Here is a 6560-nt window from a genome sequence, read left to right as displayed (position 1 = left end):
AGACAGTTATCATATACGTAAACGTTGGCTTACATCATTATGAGCTTTTCCCACGTTGGCTTACACCATTATGAGCTTTTTCTCGGGAGGAGATGTGTGAGCAAAATACCAAGCAATGATAGGCACAGCTCAGCTGCACGTCTTTTCCCTATCTCAATTTCTGTTAACTTAAGCTATTGTTGAATGTCAGCGGACCAGGGTTTGATCAAGTGAAATTACCACTAAAACTCCATCAATTCTGGGGTGGTGTTTTAAATTCACAAGGGGGAAATAGTCGCAGTTGGGTATCTGCCATTTTGTTGCTCCTGATTTATAAATAGGGTAAAGAGCTTAGCAACAAGTAAGATGAAAATATTTCACTTCTAGCTCCCAATTGCATATTGGATATCTGCAAATTAGCCAACATAAACTCTCTCATACATCTCACGTAAGGCTCGTAATGGGACTACTTATGAGTAAATGTGGATATTTCTTGAGGGTAAAGGGTTCAATCATACTTAGTAAAGGTTAGGCAGATATGACTAATGGCATTATTTTCATAGGCATCATATATGGACTGTGGATATTTCCTACAAATGTAAGCACAGCTTCTCAGCCAATTTATCCACATGCAGACCCAGGATTGCTACAAGAACCAATGACATCTCTATGTGTACGAATTCTGAGTACACATTTACGGGCATCAGGTTGACGAAGGCTAGCCTACACTCACTGGCAACAGCTCTCTAGGTTTTCAAACAAGATTCTTCCCTAGCCCTACCTGGAAATGCCAAGTATTAAACCTGGGATGTTTTGCATTCAAAACATGTGATCTACCACTAAGCCATTGCTTCCCTATAGTATTGTATATTGCGATTCCAGAATTTATTTGCAAATGTTATGGCAAGAGCACTGCAAACACTAATGACAAAAACATGGGAGCGACTATTACGTTTTATAATTAATGGGTGGCATCTTTCTATTTTTCATACTGAAACTGTCCAAAACAAGACATTAGAGCAACCCTTATAAGAACATGATGAGGCTAAAATAATATATGAACACTATTGCTTGCATTTCCAAATACACAAGACGGAGGGGCAAAAGTACCGTAGTTCTCACTAATTAGTTATTACTAAGGACATTGTGATGGGAATCTCAGCTTGCAGCCCTAGGCACACTTACCTTGGACAAATCCCATTGAATACAACAGGGCATCTGAGTGAACATGCATAGGGTTACACAGCATGTTGCTTCTGAGACTGACATACTGACTTTCCAACTTATCTGTCTGACAGCTGGCAATTGTTGCTATAACCCTTCCCCAGTAGAGGAAGTGGTTAATTTAACTGTCTCCAGGAACCATCAGCTAATCAGATGGGATTTTGAAGAAAAAAAAACCCCTCATCTGGTGATTCTTTTTCCCTGGCCAATTCTCAGGTAGGCTTTAAATTTTAAAAATTACCTCTTTCCAGGAGCTCTCAGCTATTCAGAAGAGATTTTTCAAAGCATTAATGTGATATTTCTCTTTCCTCTCCATGTCCCCAGATGGACTTTAAACCTGGAAAATGTATCTAGACCTTCATACAGATGGTTGAGCTTTGTGTAAAAATCAAGGGCAAACTTAAGTACCCATCCAAATGTGAAAAGAGGGACTTTTAACTTATATAAAACAAGGGATTGTTTTAGAAGGTCAGCACATAAATTTTTTTGTTCCTGTTTTATTTTATCTTGACAAGCTTGGAGAAGTTGGTGGTTAGGAGCATGGGTGAATATTAAAGGTTAGTATTTTTCTTCTGGTGGATTTCATGGGTTGTAAGAAGAGAACAGATTTCTTAGGAAATGGAACACAATTAAATACCTCTTATGCAGCCACTTTGTCTTATTCAAATAGTACATTGTGTAGGTCCCTGCATGCTCTTTATATTAAATCTAGTGTAGTGTTTCTGCTTGTCCTTTGAAGTCATAATATGGCATTTCTCTTTTCTCTACACTTCCCCAGATGGACTTTAAACTGGGAAAATGCATCTTGGGCTCCAATCCATGAACTCTGCTAGGACAAGTTTTTACTTCTCAGCCTTTGCTCCCATTCTGGAAAAAATATGAAAATTAGTGGCCTACCTCGAAAGGCTGCTGTGAGAATGCACGAGTTAAGTTTGAAAGTCCCAGCTATGTCAAGTGTCTCTTCACCGGATGAGAAAATAGCAGTGGAAATTCTTTTTTCATCTTATAAAGCTCAGCTGCTGCCTCCCATTTGCTTTGTTTTGGCCCACATACAGGAAGCAACAGCTGAAATGCATAAAGGCAAGGCACTGCCATATCGTCAGCTGCTGTTCAGACTAGGTGGGAGGGAACTCATGGTCACAGCTTGGGGAGTGGGAGGGGAAGTAGCTGAGGTATATAATGAAAGAGGGGTTTTTGCCCATGGACTCTTCAAGTGGGAAACTCTTGGAGATTGTGAAGACCCAGCTTTAAATCTTCACCCTGGAGTTGCATTGTCAGTTTCCTGCTAAAACAGGATTCCTCTTGCCAATCAATAGAGTTAATATACCCAGACACCCAGAGTGCTGGTTCTGAGGGATTTGAACAGTCACACTAACGCCATTAACTCTGGGACAGCTCAGGACTTCATGGCTGCCTTGATGCCTGTGGGTCTATCCCAGCGTATCATTGGCCCAGTGTTTTGCATTTACTGAGAATTGCATTGTTTTATTATTTTTGTAAACAGCTTTCAAGGTTTTATTTTTTTTAAGCAATGGTGTATATGTTTTATGAAATAAATAAAAATATAAGACTCAGGTTAAACCCCCTTTTGTACTGCCTGTTGTTGGCTGCCTATTCATTTCTGAGTGTAATTCAAATTGCTGATTTTTACCTATTACTGTATTTTTCGCCCTATAAGACACAGAAGACCACAAGACACACCTAGTTTTTGGAGGAGGAAAACAAGAAAAAAAATATTCTGAATCTCAGAAGCCAGAACAGCAAGAGGGATTGCTGCACAGTGAAAGCAGCAATCCCTCTTGTTGTTCTGGCTTCTAGGATAGCTGTGCAGCCTACATTCGCTCCATAAGAAGCACACACATTTCCCCTTACTTTTTAGGAGGGAAAAAGTGAGTCTTGTAGAGCAAAAAATATGGTAAGTCTTGGGACTTGGGAACAGGCTACTTGAAGAATCACTTTCTTCCATATAATCCTGCCCAAGAATGGAGATCATCCTCAGGGGCCCTTTTTACTGTCCCTTCATATGGTGCGAGAAGGCCTTTTCTGTGGTGAACCCCTGAAACTCCCCTGGGAGATGTGTATGGCTCCTTCAATGCTTCTCTTTTGGAGGCATTTCCTGTTTAATCAGGCTTTTATGCCTTCCTAGTTATTTCGGCTGCTGTGGGTTACATTGCTTTCTGTAATTTTTGCCATTTTGTATGCCACTCTGATCTGCTTTAGGAAGAAGAGTGGGATAGAAATGCATTTAAATAAATAAACAAACATGTTCCTCGCATTGTGGGGTTGCATGTTCTACAAGCATGTAAATTAGGCTGCATATGAGGTGACAGCTGTAGTGATTAGCATGCTTAATATCCAGCCTGGAAGAAATGCACCCAGATGTGATGTTTTTTGCCATATGGCTTTCTCCTGAATTTTTATAGAAAGTGACTTCTTAATAATAATAATAATAATAATAATAATAATAATAATAATAATAATTTTATTATTTATACCCCACCCATCTGGCTGTGTTTTCCCACAGTATATAACGGGCAGCTTACAGCACATTAAAATGGTAAAACATTAGAATACTAAAATATCAAACATTAAGAACTTCCCTGAACAGGGCTGCCTTCAGATGTCTTCTAAAAGTCAGGTAGTTGTTTATTTCCTTGACATCTGATGGGAGGGTGTTCCAGAGGGTGGGCGTCACTACCGAAAAGGCCCTCTGCCTGGTTCCCTATAACCTCACTTCTCATAGGGAGGGAACCACCAGAAGGCTCTCGGAGCTGGACCTGTGTCCAAGCTGAATGATGGGGGTGGAGACACTCCTTCAGGTACACTGGGCCAAGGCTGTTTAGAGCTTTAAAGGTTACTCCCAGTCACCAGTCTAGCTGCCACATTCTGGATTAATTGCAGTTTCTGGGTCACCTTCAAAGGTAGCCCCATGTAGAGCATGTTGCAGTAGTCCAAGCGGGAGATAACCAGAGCATGCACCACTGTGGCAAGACAGTCCATGGGCAGGTAGGGTCTCAGCCTGCGTACCAGATGGAGCTGGTAGACAGCTGCCCTGGATACAGAATTGACCTGCGCCTCCATGGACAGAGTGAGTCCAAAATGACTCCCGGGCTGCGCTCCTGGTCCTTCAGGGGCACAGTTACCCCATTCAGGACCAGGGAATCCTCCACACCTGCCCACCTCCTGTCCCCCAAGAAGAGTACTTCTGTCTTGCCAGAATTCATCCTCAATCCATCAGCTGCCATCCATCCTCCAACCACCTCCAGACACTCACCACCTTCACTGGTTCTGATTTAAAATAGTGGTAGAGCTGGGTATAAGGGAATAATTTGGTTTTGGGGATTTCTGCACAAGTCCCTATTTTTATCATGGACAAATGAAGGCAGAACTGCTATCAAAATATGCTTATTTGATAGCATTTTTGAAACTTGCTAATCATACTGATAGCTGACATTTGTTCGTTTATTGATTTGCTGACTGCTTAGTCACCAAGAGCCATTTCAAATAAGTTGAAATGGGTTATACAGAAAGCATTTGTTTAAAAATGAATAAATAAGAAAACATTTATGTGCATGCAACCCAGATGTTGAGATCATGCATGATAATTACACAAAAATACATTTCACTTGGTACCAGCTTCCCAATAATGTACACCAGATGTATGCATAGGAAAAGAAGTATGCACATGATTCTCGCATGTGGTAGACTCACATGAGTTACTCTTTTCTGTCCCTATTATATGCCACAACAGAAATATGAACAGGCCTTAAAATGCCAGGCTGCTAAAGGTTCCTCACTTTCCCACCTTAGTGTCTGGGGCAAGCAGAGGCAAACTCTGGCCCTCCAGATGTTTGGGACTACAATTCCTATCATCCCTGACCACTGGTCCTGTTAGCTATGGATGATGGGAATTGTAGTCCCAAACATCTGGAGGGCCGGAGTTTGCCTATGCCTGGTCTGGGGTATGAGGTCTAATCCCTGACACTTCGCATTTCTCCCTGGTGGAACCCATATCAATAGACTTGCTGTTTTTAATGGCAGTCTGAAGTGTTGCTAGCTACTTAAAGGACTCAGGGCGCACCCTCATGGTACAAATTAGCATGTGCACATGCTAATTTATAGGCACACATGCCTCTGCAAAATTAAGATCCTGGGTGACTCAACTGTCCTCTTAAGCAAAGTTTTTAAAAAGTGGGGGCGGGGGAGGAGATAGTTTCATTGGTAGGTTCATGGCTTCAAGTCATATGTTGGGCAAAAGATTCCCGAATTGCAGGGGCTTGGACTACATAACCCATGTGCTCGCTTCCAACTCTACGTTTCTATGATTCAAAGACAATCCAGCTCAACTACAGAAGACTAGGACTCAGCCGTCTGTGCCACTTCCTTACAACACCCCTGAGCACAGCTGTTTTCTTCCTTATGTTTCTACAGTAATGTTATTTTTAAAAGATAAAAGTTCAAGTGTGTGCATGTTTTTTTTAAAAAGGAAAGAAATGGTATAGATTTTAAAGACAAAGCCGAGCTGCTTTTAGCAAATCCCACTAAGACTGGATATATTAGAGGAAAGTTACAATGTGTGCTCATTCTATCATTTTTATCTACACACATTTTACAAAGGATGGGGCTGGGTGGTGAGGATTGTGTATGTTTACTTTCGACAGTCGAGAGGGGCACAAAGCTTTTGATTCCAATTTTAGGTCCCAGTCAACTGCCTCAGGCAGTACATATATACGATGGCAAAGAGCGCCTCTTCAAAAACATCCAGAAATTATTTTGATGCATCTTGCTTGACTAGACAGTTTGATTTCATCCTCGTGCCACTGGCAATTGTTGCTTCTTGATTCTGCCTCAGAATTCTAAATTACTGTACCTTAAGCAAACATTTTTTATTTTAAGTATCCAAGCGGCAGTGTGTAAAGTTTACCCACTTGGGAAAGAAGGAGGACCGAGGAATCCTAACTAGGGACCAGAAGGCATGGAGCATCAGATGCTCCACCCCTTCCAGAACTTTCTGTCTCCTGGGTAGGGTCCTTTTTGTGTCTTCCTTGCTGTGGAAGGGCTTGGACTGGCTTAGAATCCAGCAGATCCCAGCTTTGACCCCACCCCATTTTATCACTGTTGATAATGCCACCCCTCATCATGCTTTCTGCAACAGGAGCAACAGGAGCCTCTGTGGTGGTGAAATCTCCCTGTTGGCAGAGGCCTGTCGATGTGGATGGCTGCTAAATCCTAACCGCCTCCAGTGGCATAGAATCAAGCTATCCCAGCTTGAGGAAGTCTCTTGCAGCCTGAAAGAGATGAGAGGTAATGTTACGATACTTGTAGGGAAGGCCTCCTGGAATTCTAACAGTGGGGAA

The 6560-nt window shown here is 41.9% G+C and overlaps 1 long non-coding RNA gene across 1 annotated transcript; it reads left to right on the top strand.

The window, feature by feature from the left end:
• The first annotated feature begins 1715 nt into the window (after window positions 1–1715).
• On the top strand, window positions 1716–2784 carry LOC310843954. Its single transcript, XR_014563821.1, has 2 exons — window positions 1716–1760; window positions 1982–2784. It is a non-coding gene; the product is annotated as an uncharacterized lncRNA (long non-coding RNA).
• Window positions 2785–6560: the final 3776 nt, after the last annotated feature.

The sequence above is a fragment of the Podarcis gaigeae genome, assembly GCF_964106915.1.
Source record: "Podarcis gaigeae genome assembly, chromosome: 4".
NCBI lineage: Eukaryota > Metazoa > Chordata > Lepidosauria > Squamata > Lacertidae > Podarcis > Podarcis gaigeae.
The sequence above is the reverse complement of the archived record's forward strand: the minus strand, read 5'-3'. Positions and strand labels throughout refer to the sequence as shown.